The sequence below is a fragment of the Mirounga angustirostris genome, unplaced genomic scaffold (assembly GCF_029215605.1).
Source record: "Mirounga angustirostris isolate CCGP_5_RB_7025 unplaced genomic scaffold, mMirAng1.0.hap1 SCAF_8, whole genome shotgun sequence".
Classification (NCBI taxonomy): Eukaryota; Metazoa; Chordata; class Mammalia; order Carnivora; family Phocidae; genus Mirounga; species Mirounga angustirostris.
The window spans coordinates 133,676,651-133,699,434 of record NW_026991716.1 but is presented as its reverse complement, the minus strand read 5'-3'; the positions used below and the strand labels follow the sequence as shown (position 1 = coordinate 133,699,434).

Sequence of the window (22,784 nt, the reverse complement as noted above, 5' to 3'; positions counted from 1 at the left end):
TTTCAACTTTTTTTTAAAGTAAATGAGATGGCTACAAAACCAACAGTCAATTTTAAGCTAATTCCAAATGCAGTACTAGCATGGTATATATTGCTTTAAAACCACAGCAAACCTAAATTTCATAATATAAGCTTTTTCCAAGTGTTTCAAAGGCACCAACTATGTAAAAAACATTTTAATGGAGTCAACTGTCATGAAAATGAGATTTTTTTTTTTTTTTAAAGATTTTATTTATTTATTTGACAGAGAGAGACACAGCGAGAGAGGGAACACAAGCGGGGGGAGTGGGAGAGGGAGAAGCAGGCTCCCCGCTGGGCAGGGAGCCCGATGCGGGACTCGATCCCGGGACCCTGGGACCATGACCCGAGCCGAAGGCAGACGCTTAACAACTGAGCCACCCAGGCGCCCCGAAAATGAGATTTAATGGAATAAATATTTATGAAGTCCAGGTGGGTACCTTACATTACATAATAAGAAAGTCCCAAGAATTTAACCAAATGACTAGTTACTTACTTTTGCAAGAATGAGCAAATAATGAACTGACATAAAAACTAATATTTAAAACAAATTCTTAATAAAGTTTTCCCTTTTTTTTGAGAGAGAGAACACGTGCCCACATGAGCAGGGGGGAGGGGTAGACGGAGAGGGAGACAGAGAATCTTAAGCAGGCCCCACGCTCAGCACAGAGCCCAACCCAGGGCTCCATCTCAGGACCCTGAGATCATGACCTGAGCCGAAATCAAGAGTCAGACGCTTAACTGACTGAGCCACCCAGGCGCCCCAATAAAGTTTTCCTTTAAATGGACTTTTTTCTATAGGTCATTATATCCAAATTAAATACACTTTGACTACTGACTATTACTGATAATGTATAAATTCCTAACTTTTGAAATTAAATAGAATGCTAAAAAGAGGTAATATTTATATATAAATGATAAAAATCTGTATTAAAAAATCATGCTACCAAAAATAAAACTACAAATGAGCTTCCACCAAGATAAAATTAAAATTTTCTGTAGGAAAAATCATTCAGAAAATACACCTATAAATACTAGTCACTAGACACATCTGTTTACAACATTTTTGAAGGGCTCCATTGGAACATTTAAGAAAGTGTAAGTAATCTGTCCAGAATTAAATGTAATCAATTAAAAAGTATTCTATTCAGCCTCCCACTCCGCGCACCGTATCTTCTTTTTAGGACTGAAGTGAAATCGTTTAAGCTGAAAGGTTCCTAATCAGTTTATTTCAGAGAATAATTGAATCTGAGTTTTTTAAGAGACCACAGAGGTCATGCAGCTAGCCCTATCTTGCTTCTAATTTGAGAACCTCCTACAGTATCCTGACAGATGGGCCACTCTCTTTCTACCCAAATACACTGAGTGATGGGAAGTTCACAGCTCCATTAGGGAGCACATTCCATTGTTTAAAATCCAAATGATGGATGAGAACTCCTTCCAGGGACTTTAAACCAGTCATCCTCAAAATTCCACTAATGAAGTTAGTCTTTCTGTCATTACCAACACACACCCTACTCCTCTCTTCCTCCCAACCACCATACAAACAACAGAACTCCAGTTTCATGGCTCTTCCCCTGCTCGCTCTCTCTTCTAGTTTATCTGCACAATGAAGCGAGAACATCCCTTGTAGAACAGAATAAACAAGCAAATCCAGACTATTTTCCACTGAAAATCAAATGTACAAAGAAGTCCTAAGACTTCAGTCTGTGCCTCAGTGGGCTAAGAGTGCAGTGCTCTTGGTAAACACCCCCAGAGTCAACGAGTTTACAGGCCCTCATCTGTCTGGTGCCACAAAGTCTGGGAAGCTTTAGGGGGTCCAACGGAGAAAACAGAATGGAACCTCGTTCCACAGCCCACACGTGAGTGCAAATTACACACCGCTACCATTTCACCCATCCAGGAGTCCCAACAACTGATCTTGGGGAAGACGAGCGAGTTTGCTGCTGAAAGCAAGGAAATGACCTAAATAGAAGCAAAAAGGTTGTGTCTGAACACAGAGGGAAAAATTTACTGCCCAGGTTAGAGATCACACACACACTTACTTCAAATGCATGTTTAAATGCATGAAATGACAGAGGCCAGAGTACTATATTCTTAAGAAACAGAAGCCATTTGTTTGCAAATTAGGCTTATACCAAGTATTCCTTAGCACACACCCAAAAAATCTTCTGTTCTATTTTTCTGGAAACATGAAACTCTACAAAAATATCTTTACTTTTCCACTACTAATAGAGAAGTAGATAGAACTTTTCCAGTTTTCTCCTAAATCTACTATAAGGAAAACAACCTAAGTAAATGAAACACGGTACCTGACACTCAGTGTTGGGAAGACACGAAGGGTAAATACTGTGATGGACCCGCCCGCACCTGCCCCATCCACCGGAGCCAGGAGCCACCCAGCCCACTGCCACCTGGGAACGCAGAACCCTACCTTGCCAGATGAACCGCATTTTTAAGAATCACTGAACACGCTTTTATATAAAATTTTCACGTTTTAAAGGTAGGCAACTATTTTAAATATCCTTAAAAGACTTGTCAAGGACACATTTTGCAGGCCCAACAAAGCTTATCCACAGCCCAGAAGCAGCCAGAAGCCCACCAGGGTGCACCGTCTGATGGAAATGGTGAAACACAAACAGAAAAATTGTAAATCCTGAAAAAGGTTTATTTAAAAGCAAGCAATCAGCAGTCCCAACTTCCTGACTTTGGAAAGCTAAATCCTGGGTCTCTAGGGACATACATCTCCACACAATCAGTTTGGCCAAGACAACCAGGTGCGCACACGGGATTTCAGACAGGGGGCTGCTTCTACATTAGGGGGGTTGTAATGGGCCACACCAGCCACGGCAGCCTCCTTCCTGGGGAGCAGAGAAATCCCTTCTCCGGGAATCTTGATCTGCAGCCCAGCAGCCTCTGGACCCACATCTGTGCAGGGACACCCCCCCCCATTTCCCCCCAGCTCCTAGGTTTCGTTCTACTCATTGGTCCTCGCGTCTCATCGCCCCTGCTCCCTGCTCACAGGACATGCTCTCAAGAGCAGCATCATGCTCCTCACTAAGCTTACTACTTTCTATGCTAAATATTCTAGCTCCTTTACCATTACAAATGGGACACTATTTCCAAACACTCCTAACCATGGTCATTGTTGCCCAGATACTAATATGCTTCTTAGATCTAAGGTCTAGAAAGAAAGAAAAAAAAGGAAACGAAAAATCATGAAGCCCTGGGCCAGGACTGTTACATGTATTTTCATATTTATTTCTCACAGTAATCCTCTTTGATTTGTATTATCAGCACTACTTTGCAGATGGAGAAACTGAGGCTAAGCAAAGCCAAGTAATGTGCTGACGGTCACAAAACAAGCACAACTAGAAAACTCAAACCAAGTCTGTCTAATACCAAAGAGACAACAATATTGTCATACATACAGAAAATGGCACATCTGTGTTTAATCACTATGACAACTAATTAAAATTATTAATAATTATAAGCAAGCCTTTTCTTTCTGGTGACTTTGGGGAATGGCCTGTTTTCATCCACGTAACGCAAAAGCAAATGCTCAAAGTCTTATCTCCACTTTATGAACAGTATCCAAATATATTACTTTTAAACCTAGCAGATATATTTAATATATAAAATTCTGAGTTATATACTAAATAAAATAGCAGAAATTTATATAGCACATATACATACTAACATCCTCAACTCCATGAGGAAAATGTCTTATTACCCTCACTTTAGAGGGTAATAAGAAAATGAGGTACCAAAGCTTAAATAACCTGCCCCAGGTCACTGACCCAGGAAATGTCAGAGACAGTATGCAAACAACTCAGGCAATCTGACTCCAAAAAAATCTAACTTTTATGCTTTTCAAATAGGTGTGTTTCAGTCATGGTATCTGAACTTCATTAAAGCCTAAATAAAACAGTCACCGAGGCTCATCAGAAATTCCTTTTAAATGTTCTAATGTAGATGATATAAAGGTCAACCAACACAAAAGTTACCAATTATCATCAAAATTTCTGACTTTAATAAGTGCTCTCTTTGCAAATAAACCCAAAACATTACAAAACTTCCTCTTTACATGGAAGATCATGTTAAACCTGATAATTCGGTGAGAGAATAATTCATATTTAGAAACAGCTACTAGATAGACAAACTGAATCTCCAAAATCTCCTCTAGTGCCAACTGTTGAATTCATTATATATTCAGTCCAAAAATACCCACTGTGCTCTAGACCCTGTTCCAGGCTGTGGAGCTACGTGAGGACAGACAAGTGTTCGGACCATACAGAATTTCTGCTCCAGGGACAGTTAAGGCTGAACAGCAGGCTGATAAATACACAGGGGAGAAAACTATCAGGTAGGACAGCACTTTGCAGAGAATTAAAATGGGCGGCCACTTTAGGTTGGGTAGACAGAGATGGGTCTCTCAGAGGCAGCACCTTGAATTGAGATCCAAAGGGCGTGAGGCAGCACTGGAAAGATGGGACAAACTGCCACCTGGGAAGTTGATGCTGGTGTCTGTGAGCCTCTGCATCGCAAGCGTGAACTGCAGACGCTGCAAACATTTCCAGGGAATGACTTGCAACCATTCCAAACACTGCTTTGGGAACTCTTCCGCTCTCTGCTTTAGTACTTAAACTGAAACACCGATACATCGACTAGTAAAACACCTCCATCCGAAGGAAACAGCCTTAACATCATCGGAACCTTACCTTTCCTCAGGGGCTTCTTAATGTCCAAGTGTCCTGAGCTTACCTGAGCTTACAACCCCAGCTAGAAATGATAGATCTGTTCTTCAGCAGGATGTACTGTTTGGAGCTCAAGCATGTGCTCTATCAGTATTTGGTACATAAAGAGACGGACATGAACGTTTGCCAAGCTGCGACTTCCCCAGCTGAGTTCCCAGAGAGGATGGATGTACCATATTCCACAGAGAGAGGATCATCCAGCACATCAAATTACAGCGCGTTTATAATAAGCCATTCAGATACGGTGCCCCACTGCCCACAGGAAATTCAACTTCCAGCCCGAACCTGAGGAATCCACTGTGGCTTTCCCCACCCAGGTCCACATACAAAGAGCAGTTAACAGAGTTACATGGAAAACAGACACACAACTGACATACATTAGCACCTCTGAGATGCACAAGTGCCTTAAACTTACCCCTAGAGGCAGGGGAATAACACTTAAGTGTTCTTCATTCATTCATCCAGAATGAGCTGGCTGAAGGGGTAATTCAAGCACACAGCCCTGGCAAAAGAAAACAAGAAGGTGATAAGAAACCATTTTTTTATTACACTTTTGTAATTAAAGCTCAGTTTTTCAACATTGTGCTGTATCTTGGGCTTGATTCAAAAAGGGAGCAACTAAAAAAAAAAAAAAATCAGAAGTTAAAGTGGTTAACTATAAAGGAAATATGAGGGTCCTCCCCACATCCTAAACGGAGAAGCAGATTTACTCTAACCACAGAGCCAAGCCATTTTACAGATAGATATATGGAGCAGGGGAAGAAAAGAGAGAGAAAGAACAGACAGAGGAGAAGAAATAGACAAACAGATGGTGGATTAGACAGCCAGACAAAGCCTAGTGTGATCAAGCCACAGCTCCAGGGCTGGGAGTAGAGTAGTGAGTAAAAGAGAAGGTCTCTGCTCTCAATGAAATGAACTTCATTCAAGCGGGAGAAAGCAGTCAAAACAACACAAGAAACAAATAAAAAATATCCTACAGCAATATGTGCAATGTAGACACCTAAACAGGGATGATGAGATAGTGAGTTTGGACAAGTGGCTACTTTAAACTGGAAGGTCAGGAAATGACTCTCAGAGATGGCCAACAAGGCTGAGATCCCAGTGCTACTTTGAAGGAAATGATCTGCCGGGCAGAGGGACCAGCCAAGACCCTAATAAGAACCAGGTGGCAGAGGCAGTTACCACAGACTGTGGGGCAGAATCCATATACAAGTGGGTTGATTCAAAGAACAAGTTGCATTACTTATGAAGCAGGTGGTTTCTGGGTCCTCTCATATTATGGAGAACAATACCTTCTTCCGTTGTTTGATGTGCTGCCCAGTGACATATTAAAATTCGTGGCCCCATTAGTCAACATACCAGAAAGTACCTCCCTTTTCTTTCATTTTTAAAAATGTTAAACAGATTGCTTTCAGAGACTGAGACTTGTCTTTTTATAAGACATTTCACCTCGGCTATGTACATAAAATACTACTTTATGGTAATAATTGTGTACCGTGGGTTACAGCCTTGATAAAGAATGCAGGCTTCGGAGCCAAAAGATTGGGGTTCAACCCCTCAGCTTCCCCATTACCACCTGAGTGAGCCCAGCCTGATTATTTAAATTGTCTGAGCTCCTGGTTTCTTCAACTATGAAGCAGAAATATTATCTGTTTTGCAGGGTTATTCCAAGTACTTAATGGGATAACATGCATAAAATACTCAATTAACTGGCTGAAACATGAAATGCTCAATCGAAGTGGCAATAAAGTACTTTCATTATAAATAGTTGCTATTGGGAAAGGTGTGATTATCACAATGATTCATACTACAGAAATACACCTATATAACTTGACACAGAAGAGATAATAATTTTCATTTATATAGGTTCACAGACTATTCTATGGGTGGACCTTTAAAAAACCAGCCCAAGCTCTCTCTCTTTAGGTGAGAATTTAAAACTAAAAGAGGTAGGCTGACTTGCCCAAGGTGATATAATTCGTCCAGAGAAAATTTTTAGAAACATGAAATATTTGGTCAAGAATGCCTGTCTCATTGGGGCACCTGGGTGGCTCAATTGGTTAAGTGGCTGACTCTTGATTTCAGCTCAGGTCACGATCCAGGATCCTGCGATGGAGCCCTGCATCAGGCTCTGTGCTCAGCAGGGAGCCTATTTAAGGATTCTATCTCCTCTGTTCCACCTCCCCACCCCCTGCTTAAAATAAATTTAAGATTTTAAATAAATATTAGAAAAAATAATGCCTGCCTCTTATCCTATATAGATATAATTTCCTTTAATTTTTATTTTCTTTTAAGTAATTTCTATGCCCATCGTGGAACTCAAACTCACAATGGAAAATTGAACAATCAGTGGCTTCTATCTAAATAGATTATACTGACAATTTTTAAAAGCCAAGAATTGTCCTATTTTGCTGATGGCCTAATAGATGGTTATTTACTAATCACGAAATTATAAAATGTAAGATCTGCTGCATTTAAACTTCTCCAACAATAACAGATATTGAGTCTCCAGTACCTATTATGTGACAGCTTTCCATACATTAATTCTGAATACCCTGCCGTTTCATGAATGGGAGCTTTTTTTATTCTCCAGGCCTTTGCACATACCTTTCCCTACTAGGAATGCCTCCTTGGAGAACTAACTCCTAGTTGCCCCTCAAGACCCAAGTTAAGCAGCGCCTGGGTGGCTCAGTTGGTTAAGGGTCTGCCTTCAGCTCAGGTGATGATCTCGGGGGTCCTGGGATTGAGCCCCATGTCGGGCTCCCTGCTCAGCGGACAGACTGCTTCTCCCTTTCTCTCTCCCTCTGCCTCTCCCCCTGCTTGTGCTCGCTCTCTTTCAAATAAATAAAATCTTTAAAAAAAAAAAAAAAAAAAAGACCAAACTTAAGTGTCCCCTCTCCCATGAAGCCTTCCCCGACCTCGTACCTCCCCTGGCCTCCGCCAAGCCATGAGGCTCTATCCCACCCTCATTGCCCTCACCACTCGATCAAATTTAGGCAATGGCATGCCGTGATTTCTTTCTCACTTGTCTGTCTCCTTTAACAGATTTTGATTGCTTTCCAAGTGAAGGGCTCATCTTACCTTTGCCTTCCTGACGTCTAGCAAAGTGTCTTACACCTGGGTGCTTAATAAATGTATGACATAGACTGGTGGATGAACTGATGCCCGTCTAGGCATTGCCATAAAGGTATTGTTTCAGATGTGATTCACCTTAAATCGGGAGACTCTGAGTAAAGCAGATTGCCCTCCATGTGGGTGGGCCCCATCCAATCAACTGAAGGCCTAGAGAGCCAAGGCTGAGGCTTCCTGAAGACACAATTCTGCCTCCAGACTGCAAAAGAGAAACCCTGCCTGAGTGTCCAGCCTTCTACCGTGCAGAATTTAGACTCAAGATGGCAATGTCAACTGCAGCCTGAGTTTCCACACTGCTGGCTGGACCTATGGATTTGGGACCTGCTAGCCCCCACAATCACATGCAACAATTCCTTAAAATCTCTCTTTGGGGAGGACGGTGTGGGTAGGTAGGAAGACAGGCAGGCTCCTATTGGTTTTGCTTCTCTGGAGAATCCTGGTTCCTAGAACTACTAATCATTTTGGATTAAAATAATTTTAGGCAGGGTTACGGAATGTTTAAGTTGAGGCACATTGACTTCAACCTCGTTCGTTTTGCAGACGAAGAACGTGAGGCCCGTGAGGACAAATTAGAGCTGTCACACAGACCGTGGGCAAGAATGAGGACCCAAACTCAGATCGCCGAACTCGCTCAGCTATGTTCCCAGAACAGATGACATGGTTTTGTCACTGTGACAAATTAGTGGTTGCCAAGATTTCTTGGATCCCCATGTCTTCTTTGTGCCCTTTTCCACTTCCATATGAATTCCAAGGCCACATGAACAATTAATTTCCATCTGGTAGGATGGACAGCAACCCATTTTCAACAAGTGGATATTTTCTTAGTAGCATAGATGGGTTTGGGGCACCTGGTTGGCTCAGGCAGAGAGCATGTGATTCTTGATCTCAGGGTCATGAGTTCAAGCCCCACGTTGGGTGTAGAGATTACTTAAATAAAAACTTTAGGAAAAAATAGTGTAAATGGGTTTCAGCTACTAACTGATGCCATATTTTAAGGTGAGTTAACAACGGGACAGGTACTGCAATATGCTGTGACTACAGAAGATCTAATGGGGCCCTTTGTGTAATGAAGTGCATGAGATGCAAGGCAGTGCTAAGTAACCTACATCTACAATAAAACTCTAGCAAGTCTACGTTTTCAGTTATACAAAGAGTGTGTTGTATCTCTAACAGTATATTGGCACCACGTGTGGACAGAGGCATCAATCAACAGATTTCACTCATGAATGCCAGCCAGTCCTGGGGCCCAGGAGCTGCCTGCCGACTTGTCACCATGACATCAATTTAATTTAACATGAACTGATCTGACATTTTTCTCCCTTGATATTTGTGATGAAAAGCTGTTCACTCTTACAATGCTTTACAAAGATACTACCCTTTTAGTCTTCCCTAAAAGCTGAATATAATTGGACCTTCAGCCACATCATAGTTAAAGATAAAGGAAGGCCACACCTAAGAAAGCTACCACATTAATCAAGCTACGAGCTTATTGTCAAGCCCTGGGCTAAGTCACAGTGTCCAGTGTTTATAAAACTTTCACTGCTGAGCAACAAGAGTGTGAGAGCCTGCGGCCATCAGTGCAATGACCAGCACTGAAACTGGTGGGGAAGACAAAGATAAAGTTACTACTCCTTAACCCACGTCCTTAAAATAGGCTCCCCGACCCAACTACCTAAAAAGAATGCATTTCTCACCGAGAAATTTCCACAATTCACACCTTCTTCAAATTAAACCCATTTTCAACAAGTGGATATTTTCTTAGTAGCACAGATGGGCTTGGGGCACTTGGTTGGCTCAGGCAGAGAGCATGTGATTCTTGATCTCGGGGTCATGAGTTCAAGCCCCTCTGTAACCACCATCTCTCTGAATTTAAAAAAAATGTTTTAAAATTTCTGGGTTTACTCTAGTCTTGCTATCAGTAGGCCGCTTATCAATTCAGCGACTCAATGTTTATAGTAAAACAAGATACTGGGAAGTTTTCCAGGAGCAAGAAATTCAACTCCATTAACCCCTCCCAGGAGCCGGGTCTCTACCATCTGACAGAGCCCCCCCACCAGACCTCCATTCACAGGTGATTATCATCGCAGTCTCTCAGCCCATAGAGACTTCCGAGACACAACGGACAAACCCTCTGTGGCCCTCACTCCCAGGCAGGAGGTAAGACTGCCTTCATGATGGGACGAGCGCACCCGCCTCTCACGCTGAAACTCGCACATTGTTCCTGCACGGTGCACTCTACTGGAATCAGATGCCGCCCTGAACAGAAAGAGACGGGACAGTCACCCGGTAGACAATAGAATGTTACAGAATCCACCATTCATGACAAAGAGATGACTAATTAAAATGAAAAGAGAAGTTTCAGTCTATCCTCCCCAAATGGCAGACTTCTATCCACAGGTAGCATACATTTACTGCTTAGCATGAACCAAGCTCCAGCAAGGTCCTTGTTATTTATAAAATGGCTCACGTGAAACACCGGGCCGGGGGGTGGGGGGGGGACCCTCAATGAGCAGCTGGAAGCAGGACGGGGCATATCCATTTGGGCCACTATATTCCATAGGCTGGTTTCTGTTTAGAATAAGCCTTCCCTAGGATTCCCACAAAGTTCATGTATCCAGGGACAAAATTCAAGGATGCAAAAGTTGACCTGAGTGCCGGATGTGCAGGACATTTACTAAGTTAATTAAGGTCAATTCAGGGAGTATGTGTTGAACGTCTATTATGTTCAAGGCACTAGGCTAAGTGCTGGGAATAGGATGTTGACCGAGAGCCTATAAACAAATAAGCCAGGGTCACAGAACATTGTGGGGACAACAGGGTCCAGAGGGGTAAGGTACTGTGGAAGCACAGAGTGGCCCCAAGCCCAGCCATCAAGACAGACCCAAATTCAATAATAATGCCCACATCACAAAAATTAGCTGGACTCACTGTCCCTGATACAGCAGAATGGATCTTTCTCCACGAGGATTCCATCAATGTTTTAAAACATGTCCACATATTCTTTGACACTGGTCCTATGGAGGATGATGGACCAGTCTATGCCCCCTCCCTTGAGTCAGCTTCAACCTATAGGAGCACAGCAGACTCGACATGACAGGATTTCCACAGGCAGGTCAGAAAAGGCCATACATTTCCATCTGGTCTTCTCGGAGTCCTTCACCTGAAGCCCTGAGGGAGCATACACCTGGCATCATATTTGGTTTCCTCAATCCCTATGTTTACCTGACACTCATCACCGTATTTTCCAACACAAGCAAAGACACTAAGGATCCTATTCCATACTGTGCCAAGACAAAAGAAACCGCCCCAGCATTGATGTGTTAAAGCCATCACTGAACTTTGGCTTCCAGACTGAGGATGACCCTCCTCCAGTTGACTGAAAGAACTCCAGGAATGGTGGGGAGGACCTTCTTTAGTACATTATGGCGGTACAAGAATCCTTAGCACTTCCAAAACCACGGTGTCTATGCACCACACTCACACATGAAGCGTTCGGGGATGCTTGCACCCACTTTAAAACACAGTGCTAGGCCCACAGAAAACAGACAGGAGCCAGGCAATCTCCTCATACATAAGACACTTAAAACTGTGTGTGGCCAGGAGACCACCTGGAGGATCATGACAGGAAACACCTGCCTTCCCCCTGTTCTCCCGTGGGAGACAACTGTCCTGCCCATTTCTACCCTTTCTTCTAGCCCCGTCAACACTCAGAACCATCCCATCACCATACCTAGCATCCATTTAAAGAGAGGAGAGAGGGGCAGGCACCTGGGTGGCACAGTCGGTTAAGCATCCAATTCTTGGTTTTGTCTCAGGTCATGATCTCGGGGTCGTGGGATCAAGTCCCGTGTCGGGCCCCACACTCAGCGTGGAGTCCACTTGCGTTTCTCTCTCCCTCTTCCTTTACCCCTCCCCCCTGCACTCTCTCTCACTGAAATAAATAAACAAATAAATAAATAAATAAAATTTTCCGAAAGGAAGATTCATGGGATTCCTGGCTGGCTCAGTCAGAAGAGCGTGTGACTCTTGATACTGGGGTCATGAGTTCGAGCCCCACACTGAGTGCAGAGATCACTTAAATAAAAAACTTTAATTAAAAAAAAAGGAACGTTCATAAACAAACATAACAGGATGCTTGGGGGGGTGGGAATTGTTAAAAATGAAGCAGTACCTCCCACAGTTAACGGTCTTCTTAGATCTCTCTCCATCTATCATATTCTTGCACCTGTTTAGTTTGACCAACACAAGCTCTAAGCATAACAAGGCTCTCTAAGCACAACAGGCAAAATACCCCACATGAACAGCTAAAGAAACTACTGAAGGAAATTCTATCCATTTATTCGTTACACAGCTTACATTGGTGCAATATTATCATTTCCTCTACCCCCCATCCTTAGAGTGGGGGGAGTCTTCCTTTTCATTCAGTAACTGAAGAAGCATAGGGGTAAAAGAATAAATGCAATCAAATGAGGTACCATCGAAAAACTTAAATTAGCAAATCAGCACAATACAATAACCTCTAAAAATGGCAAGTGACAGCACACAAGGAGAAGGTATCCTACCTACAATATGGATTCAAGTGCTCCTTCAGCAAAAGGGGGGAAAACTGAAAGGGCCTACTGACCTTAAAGCAGGAAACATTTGTACATCCCTTCAAAGGGCAGGCACCTGAAATGCACCTATAAAACTAATTCATCAACCACTTTTGTTTTTTTTGGTTTTTTTTTTTTAAGATTTTATTTATTTATTTGAGAGAGAGAGCACATTGGGGGGGGGAGGGTCAGAGGGAGAAGCAGACTCCCTGCCGAGCAGGGAGCCCGATATGGGACTCGATCCAGGGACTCCAGGATCATGACCTGAGCCGAAGGCAGTCGCTTAACCAACTGAGCCACCCAGGCACCCCATCAACCACTTTTGTATCAAGAAGTATGTTCAAATCAGTTCCAGATCCTGAGCCATCCACAGGGAACCTCTCATTAAACAGCCTTCACTGAATACCTGTGGAATGAATGGCCCCGGGAAGCCGAAAAGGTCCAGAGCAAGGCTGACGGCATGCCTCCCACGCTGTGTGAGTGGACCCCAGGAAATAATGAATCGGGGTCGCCTACCTTTGCCACGGAGCTTGAATGAGCCAGAACTTTACCTCATTCCAAGCCTAGACGAAACTGCTGAAAAGGGGCGTATTATACAAAAGATATTTGTGGGGTTTTTTCCAGGAGATTTGTTTATATAGGCAGTGTAACCCAGGATCCCTTTCACAGTGCCTGGCAAGTAAATAACTGTTGAATGACTATATGGGGGAGAATGAGGGAAGGAAGGAAGAAAGGAAGGAATGATCAAATAGTGATGCAAATGATTTCAACCTTCCGTGGCAGGTGATTCAAGCAAGAACCCTTGGATTTCAGTAAACCCTGGAAAGATTTGTTCCCACGTGCTCTAACACTCCACACTGCCACATGGGCTACTGCAGGTGACTAAAATATTTCATCCTCCTAAACTTTCTGGAGCTGCCATACTTGTCCTCCCTAGAGACAGAGCACAAGCTAATACCTCAATGGACAAAAAAGTATTTTCAGACTGGCCCCCTCCCTGTAGACCTCCAGGAAACAATGATTTCAAAGTTATGAGCTCCACTGAGAAAGTTCATGCTATAGAACCCACCAGAAAAAGCATCAAGTTCTCCCCGAGCAAGGTTCATCTTGACTGCTTTAACTGTTACCCTGGTGACATCTCACAGGTTCATCCCAAGGCTGGAGGATGTTGGTCAGGGCGTGAAACATTATTTCAGATGCTATTTTTATAGCAACATAATTCACAGCACTTGATGTCACTGTAACTTAAAGGAAACATACTTGACACTTGAAGAGGCCACGTTGTTTTTACCTAACATTTCTGCTCCAAGTGAAATATTTAGGAAAGAGGACATCTGTCCCTATACATCCTTGCCTGCTTCTGAAAATAAAGAACTGGTGACGTTTGTAGTAAATTCTCCTTTAAACACCCTTCACAGATGTTCTAAGGTCCTCCCACTGACAAACAATACAAGCGAGATAAAAAGTAGCCGCTCACAGAGAAGGTCCCTGTGGTTCCCTTGTCAGCGGTATGGAAATCAGAGAGGAGGTTTTGAACAATGCTAACCAACACGAAACTGACAGCCATAGTACAGATAATGAGGTCTTTCTGGAAGGTGAGAGAAACACTTGCCAGAACACTGTTTTGGTTTTGGATTCAATTAATTTTACAGAAAGCAGCCCATGTTGGCATTCCAGTGATCACGCGGCTATCGCTGCTTCACTTCGTGACCCAAGGAGCAAACCGACATCGGGAACTTTTTAAACAAAGCAAATCCTAGGACCCATAAAAATTCAACCTACAGCTTGACACTAGGTACACCCGAACCTTCAGGTGGATTAACTGTAGGTGACAAGTAGCCCATTTGACACTTAGTAACATTTAAGTCCCTACTAACAGCAAGGTGCTATGCTGGGCACTGTGAACACATGATGTAAGAATGAATCAGGCACAGCACCACTTATCGAAGGGCCTAGGGCTAGTAGGGGAGGAAAGACAGCAAAGACGTTATAAATTATATAAAGAGGCAAGACAAATCAGCCATCGGGGTGAAAGCAAGCTGGTGCTGTGAAAAAGAATGGCAGAAACTTCCCTTGGTTTAAAAAAAAAAAAAAAAAGCATTGAATCTATCCAAAACAGACATTTTCAACAGCAATGCCACTAAGATTATCAACCGAAACTAGAGGAGAATATAGTTTGGATCCAGCTTAAAAAGAGAAGAAAACAAAACATACTTACAAGAAAACATCAATCTCTAGAATGAAACAAACTACATAATTTTTTAAAGGGTTTGAAGGAGGGACACCTGAGTGGCTCAGTTGGTTAAGCATCTGCCTTTGGCTGAGGTCAGGATCCTGGGATCCTGCGAACAAACCCCCCGTCGGGCTCCTTGCTTAGCAGGGGAGCCTGATTCTCTTTCTCCCCCTTGCTCATGCTCGTTCTCTCTCTCAAATAAATAAGTAAATAAAATCTCTTAAAAAATAAATAAATAAACAAAGGGTTTGGAGGATGCAGGGAATCCATTTCCAAAGATGAAGGCAGATCCTACATCTGTATACAAGAGCAGGCTGGGATCCAGAAAGATGGTCCAGGGTGACAGCCTCTGGAGCATACAGAACGCCGGGCAGCAATGGGCTGGGAGTTCAGACCAGGACAAGATTAACGCCAGGCTCAAGGAAGAGCAGGACGGCGTTGCTGGTGGACCCGGCCTTGACGTGAGGAAGCAGGGAGGCCATGCATTCTTATAAGGAGAGGGGGACAGCACAAAGGACAGAGAGACCAGGACCTGAGGCCCGGAGGACATGGACAAGCATGGAGCGTGATGCTGCACCAGGTGAAGTGAGTGCAGACGGGGAAGCAGATCAGGACGGCCCACGACGGACACCCCCGGAGTCTGAGCTGTCACTTGGGCTGTAGTCATTAGAAGACAACTTCGCGAGAAGTCACGTGCCAGCATCGGCGGGCCCCTCCTGCCAACACCAGACCAGCACCATCCATCTGTACTGCAGGACCATTAATTGAAAGGAGTTGGTAACAATGCAAATAAACTGGAAATCCCAGAGTGTGCTTGCAGAAGAGAAAAGAGCTCAGTCTTAAGAATGCTGGAGTGTGGGCGCCTGGGTGGCTCAGATGGTTAAGCGTCTGCCTTCGGCTCAGGTCATGATCTCAGGGTCCTGGGATCGAGTCCCACATCGGGCTCCCTGCTCCTTGGGAGCCTGCTTCTCCCTCTGCCTCTCTCTCTCTGTCTCTAATGAATAAATAAATAAAATCTTTAAAAAAAAAAAAGAATGCTGGAGTGTACAGTGAGGCGTTAGGGACAAAGCCGGGACGGGACCTGCCCTTAGTCATTCACCCACGTCTCTAAACCTCATTTCCCTCCACGCAAAATAGAAAGGATCACATCCACCTTCCAGACTGTTGTGAAAACAAAATGAGAAAAAAAAAATCTTTAAATTAACTGCCATAGGGCCTGGTCCAAGTTAATAAAGGTTAGACAATCAATGTTCGTTCTCTCTTCTTGTCCTGGTTTCTGTAAAGCAGAAACAAATGCACGCTTTCTTCCACAGTGAGCAGTCCTAATAAAAACTCTGACTTATTTTTAACTAGCACAAGGCTAGCAAGATGACTCAGTAATGCCAAGGTTAGCCTCCATTACTAACAAATACTGTAAAACATTTTTTAAAAAATATTTCTTTAGGAACTGAGTAGGTAGGTAAATTATAAGTTAAAAGGAAAATGTAAATTGAGAAACCCGCACAGTCAGATTCAGAAACTGTTGTGTTTCCATATCTATCACAATGTTCTAGAACTATTTTCATAATATTCTAAAATAATAATTAATTAGGTCATTGAAGCCTTCTCTAATGACAGAAAAGCATGGGAGCCTTCTGAAGGGTCAGGCTATCTACCACAGGGCTATATCTGAGTTTAGTGTAAGGCTAAGCCTATACGATTGTTGTGGGATTTTTTTTTTTAATTTTAACGTAATGCTACATCCAACTTGGGGCTCAAACCCATGACCCTGAGATCAAGAGTCGCACTGTCTACCAAATGAGCCAGCCAGGAGCCCCAGGATTGTTGTTCTTTAAAAATAAATTACCTGTCAACTAAGAAAGGTACGCAGCATGCTTTAGGAGTTTATAGAATAAGCAGCTTCCTGTTCTTCAAGCCCAATTTACTATGGGAATTGTTGAGAAATCAGCAAATGTTACGGCAAATGTATTAAATGTGAACTCTGTGTATGCAAAATTAAAAGAACTGGGGGGAATTTTAAATACTCAGTAGCTGGATGTAACTGAAAGTTCTGCTATGTTACGTGTTCGGGAGTTTGCTCTCCCCATGGCTGTCCATTCAGCATCCAATCTCCACCCTCTCTCGGGACCAAATCAGAGTCCACACCAAATAGCATCAAATTACTTACTGCATCTAACCTCCTTGTGCCTCCCTAAACAACTATAACCACAGAAATTCCCTAGATTGAAAGTATTTCAGACCTTTAATTGTAATTACTTCAGCATGGAATTTGCAACATATTTCCCAAGGGCATTTTAATATGTATTTCATAAGGATGAAAAATTAAATCTTCAATTGGAAAGTGGCTAATAATGGAGAGGAGGTAGGAAAGGACAGTAGCGTATGCGTTTCACGGCCCATGAATGAATGCTCCACCTCCTTCAGCCTCTTCAACCACTGCAGGAACTTGACACCCCAAGCCTCACACCCCAAATCAATTACTATTAATAACAGCTGCACCCCACCATCCTCGCCCAGAGCGGCACCTGCACCCCACCATCCTCACCCAGAGCTGCTCTGAGACCCAACTCTCTCTCACCACTCTACCAGCCTCCCCTCCATCCTCAAATTCCCCCAGGCCCTTGTGAGATGAACACTGATGGCCCCATCCCCAGCTCTATGGACAACTGAGAATCTAATGCTATTTTAAGTAAGTACTGGGATTTGTTCTCAAGACAGAAAGTACATCAGTCATAGTTTAGGAACTAATAGCATCTTCATTCCTTAGGAAGAACTTAATAAACATGTAAGAGAAAGGCTTATTGAGAATAATTTAAAAAGTTATTGTCCTCAAAAAACCACTGTTTTCAAAAGAAATAATGTTAAATAAACTTATCATTGTGTTCAATTTATTAGGTAAGATTAATATGCTTAAACCTTATCCAGATATTTTCAAGTCACAGTACACTCTTTTACAAAGACTAACGTTCCAAGTAAGTCACCTCTGATACAGAAAGGAACTTATGACTACATCTGTTGTTACTAATTATCTTTTGGTTGGAACCCCTGTATCCACAGCAGCAAATGAACAATAATATCCACTATAGGTCAAGCATGGATTAATATGACTTCTGTACGACCTGGGACCACAAAAACACCATGAGTATGATATTATACTTGCTGTGGGTCTTCCTGTGGATCACAAATGCAGCATCTTGGTCCTAGGGATGATCTACTATGACACTAAGGCTCTGGGAAAAGCACCTTCAGGTCTCTCTCCATCCAGACTCACACTCCCAGTGTGAATTTTCCACCTCCCAGACTCAAAGGGATTTTGTGGGGCTTACTGATGTCTGAAAGATCTTTCATCTTTGGGGATGAAAGGAGCTAATGAGTATTTGTTGGGAAGCACTCCCACTCTGCCCTATGGGAAGGCTCGGAATTCTCTTCTGAGGGTGCCTGCTGCAGGTAGGAAAATGTTACGTTTGAAGTGGGAACTATGACAGACTTTTAATTATGGGGCGGTGGGGTAGCGAGCTGCTACACAGAGACAGGAGCCCTTCAATTCTAATTTTTCCTTGGCTGCAGCGGTGGGTGTGACCTCGAGCCTCACCCTCTGGCTCTGTAAATCCAGGTTAAGCACACAGAGCCCCCTCTGAGAAGCAGGGCTTCTAATCAGAGGAAATCAAAGTAGAAACATCTGTACATACTGCAATTCTGTAGAGTCTGATTTGGCTATATAGTCTCAGGCGCTTCTTTAACACTACTTAGTCAATAAGAAACAGGAAAAGAGCCATGGACAACTAAAAATGGATAATAATGCAATCTCCTACAGGGTTTTTATCAAGTCCTGTGATGTTTCAACTTGAACAGCAAACTTTAAGCATGATAAAAACCTACTTACAAGTGGCATCTAAAAGAAAATCGATTTAGGTCCCAATAAGAAATATGGAGTTTAATTCTAACCGTTGACTATCGTTTCTCTAGGAACACTTTTCATTTGTCACAAATCTAAGAAATGCTCCCTGCACAACTTCTTGCATACCTGTTCTCTACAGGGTTCCTTCACTTCCCCGCCCCCCCCCCACCACTTCCCGCCTCCCTCCCAAGCTCCCCCACGCCTCCACCCATCTCCACCATGTTGCTCAGCCTGAGCTTGGTCTGCCTCTGTCCACCTTCAACATCCTCCCTTCTGGGTGGCTTTGTGGCTTTCACCACTGCTCACGACAGCCGAGGCTCCATCCCCAGCTTTCATGGCTCTTCCGGACCTACTGGCTGTGCCCCCTCAAAATCAAGAAGACCCAAACTAAAGTTATTATTTCCAACCCTACGTTGCCCCCAGATAACCCCGTTCTGGGTACCCAAACCAGGATACTGGCCCCCTCTCTGGCCACTGTCACAAGACAGAAGGCTGTCAGTTACCCCAGGCAGGTGGCTGCCTTATCTTCAAGTTAGATGCCAGTAAATCCTCAGGCTCCTCCTTCCTCACTATCTTCTTCACATGGGCCTCCCTGTCCTTCGGCAGCCTGCAGGAGCTGATCCCAGCCCTGCCTCTACTGCTTCCTGCTGCCTGTTTCTAGTCCTTTCTCCGTCCACACATCCCCCCTCCATACAGCAGCCAGAGCAAAATTCTAAGGCACAAGTCTGATCCTGTTACCTTCCGGTTTGAAGCCTTTCAATATGATTACAAGTCCCAGATTGCTTTTCGTGGCAAAAGAAACTCCACTGGCCCTCCCAGCTCCTGTCCTATGGGCCCCCGATGCAGCTCCCTGCAGCCCATAGCATACCATGTATCCCAGTGCCTCCACGCCTTCCCTCCCTGCTAAACTGCCCCCCTCCGCTTCAACGGCAAATGTCTCTTCACTCCGAAGACCAATTCACATGGCTCTTCTGAGACAGCCTCCCTAACATCATATATGAGGGATAAACAATCTTTACTTTCAGATATATCACTGCTCTGGGGTCAAATCTCTATCAGAGCACTCACCACACTTTGCAGAAACTCTTTGCCCATCTGCTTCACTAGGGCACAAACTCTGTTCAAGGAGACTTTCTTCAGCATTCCTAACGTGGGGCATGGAAAAGTCTGCATGAGCAATAACTGTTCAATGAGTGAATGACGTAATAAACAAATCCATGTTCTGGAATACAGCAGTTTAATCTAATAAACCCATTCTAAAATGCTCCATCCACTTTTTTCCTATCATCTGGAAAACCAAAGTAACTTCTGGTCCAAGAGTCTCCACGTCTTGATGAAGATCACAGAGAGACATGCCCCAAAGTTGTCTGGGAAGCCAAAGTGCACTTAATTCATGTCTATAATGCGCAAACACACTTTAAAAAAAATATATTGCTTATGCATTCAAAGCCCAAGCTGAACCAGAGGCTAAGCAGTAAAGACACACTTAAATAAAGGCACTTTCTTGGGAACTGAGTCCAACCTCTCCTCAGGGCATCATCATCCCAACATATATTTTCCTTTAAAAGACTAAGACAATTAATTTACCTCATGTTTTTAAGCCCTTTTGCCCTTGGTTATTTATCATTTCCCAGTTTAACTCATCATAAAGAAATTCCTGAAGAACAGCCTTACAGACAGGAAGGATATGCTTGCCAGAAACCTTTCTTAATGAATACAGACCATACAGTAAAGGTTTTTTGTTTTGTTTTGTTTTGTTTTTGAATAGCCAAAGTAAACCAAATTTCAACTTTAAAAAGAAGTAGCTGTCCAGATAGCACAGTGCAGTTGATACGTAGGATGATAAAATTCATGGCACAGGTGAAAAAAGGAAAGACAATCTATTTCTTCAATATCCCATTATTTCCACTGCCTTTAGTTACGTAATGGTGGGAAGCTACATCATGACTCAAAACTGTGGACACAGCAAATCATCTGAACTTGTTTTTATTTTTCTTATATATTTCATATATATATATATATATATATATATATAAAAAATACACATATCTATCTTATATATTTGAGCTGCGATACACGAGTACTACCATGCAGGGTCTCTCTTCTATGCTGAAAATACTGTGTACAACCACATTGGCCATCAACTTCTTCCACACTTTGACAATGTAATTCCTTGTGTGCATCTGTTTCTTATTTTCTTTTGGTGTCTAACGTCAAACAGGCACAGAGGACTATACTTTACCGAGACCATCTGCAAATCCATGCTGCTCTACAGACGGACAGGTTTCCTCAAAGGGGTGGCTATCTGCTTCCAGGTGACTGGAGCGCTAGTCATTCTCAGATTCTCTTGAACCGAACAATGGAATATCAGCTGACATGTTTACTAACAGCTCCCAGTGGCTATAAAGGATTATATAAGTCACCAGGCAGGTTCTCCTTACTCATAGAACCAGAATAGAGGAGCTGATAGTTTGAAGTCAACAGAGAAAGTGCTCTCTGAGGGAAGGGCAGTCCTGGACATAAGTCTGCCTCCGCCCCTGTCTTAGTCAGGGCTGCAGTGATTGCACGCTTAATGTGTGTAAAGCACCCAGCACGGGCCTCTCTCCTCCAAGCTCCAGGTTGCCTACCTACCACTTCCACCTAGGGTTTCAGGGCAATGGAAAGTCACCCCCCTCCCCGACCCACCCCGCAGCCTACCTCCAAGGCCTGCTGATTGCTCCTCCTCGGTATCTGCCCAGTGCGTCTGGCTCTCTCCATCTCCTCTCCTGGCACCCCGCCACACCATTGCTCTCCTAGGTTAACACAACAGCATCCCAACTGGCTTCCCCGAATCCCCTTGTAAAACCCCTTTGGGGTCTCCCCAGCGCTCCTGGATGAAGACTAAGATCATAAGAGGACAAAGTCTTGCATGGTCAACTCTTACCTGCCTCTCTGGCCTCACCTTCTGCACTCTCCTCCTCCCTCCTCATGCTACAGCCACATTCTCTCCTGCCACAGGACCTTTGCACACACTCCGCCTTTGCTTGACTTGAAAGAATCTTCTCTCCTCCTGCCCCCACTCCAGCCTAATTATTACCTGTCCTGATCCTCAAAGCTAAGTCAGGTCCACTTCTCATAGAAACAGGTGCCTCTTCCTTCAAAGAACTTTTCAAGGTGGAGATAGCGTATTTTTACCATGTGACTCATCAACGTATGTCTCTTCTACTTCACTCTAAACTCGAAGGATGGTAAGGAACAAATTTTACCACTATCTTGGTTTGGGTGTTCCTGAAACGGAGCCTGAGATGAGGACATGGGTACAAACAGTTCATGTGGGAAGTCATCCGAGGAGGAAGGAAAGAGAGAGAACAGGGAGAGCGAAACAGGGAAGAAGGGAAAGCCAGTCCAAGCGCATGTCACCAACACTGTGCACAACAGGGCATCAATTCCGCCAGGATCTCCTGGGAGCCACGCAAATGCCACCCAGAAATGTCCCTGGGGGAGGAAGGCAAAAGCACGTGTCCACTGGCTTCTGTCCACTCCCAGTTTCAGGCTGTGCCCAGGGGTGTTAACTCTCCCACCTCAATCTGTGTGCACACCACACGGACTCCCACAGCACCAGAACCAGGGCAGAAAGCAGATATAAGGCTGTCACCACCGAGTACATCTGAAACCACACGGACACTCCCTCAAAGATGTGTCTGAAAATGGAAGCGGGTCATGACGATGTGGCTCAGACTCTGGGTATCTGCTACACTAAGGGTCCCGCGCCCAGAAGAGGGGTGATACACCACAGAGCCTCAGACGTGGTAGAGGTAGCAGCAGTTTTCAATATCATTATCTTTTTTCACGTAAATATAATTTCTCCCCAATAACACTGGTAGAGTATTTTTTTTTTAATTGGGAAAAGAAAGTTAATTCCAGGGGTACCTGGCTGGCTCAGTCAGAAGAGCGTGCGACTCTTGATCTCATGGTTGTGAGTCTGAGCCGCAAGCTGGACACAGAGACTACTAAAAAAAATAATAATAATAAAGTTAATTCCACTATGATGTCCTGGGAAGGTCTCTCCACAAATGGGCACTCAGAATTGCGGGAGAGTGGTTCCTATAACAAAAAGAGTGTAAAGGTTTATACTGTTACAATGAGAAGAGTAACTATGTGATTCATAATATATGG

At 43.7% G+C, this 22,784-nt stretch overlaps 1 protein-coding gene across 25 annotated transcripts in view; it reads right to left on the bottom strand.

Annotated features, from left to right (window-relative positions):
- TIAM2 (TIAM Rac1 associated GEF 2) overlaps window positions 1-22,784 on the bottom strand; it is a 268,448-nt gene that overhangs the window by 135,542 nt on the left and 110,122 nt on the right. For 23 of the 25 annotated variants that reach the window (XM_064598246.1, XM_064598239.1, XM_064598241.1 and 20 more), the window contains one exon: window positions 5,190-5,276. The exons of the other annotated variants lie outside the window; for them this stretch is intronic. The gene's annotated coding sequence lies outside the window, so the exon portion shown is untranslated. The remainder of the gene's footprint in view (window positions 1-5,189; window positions 5,277-22,784) is intronic. 25 annotated transcript variants of the gene reach the window in all.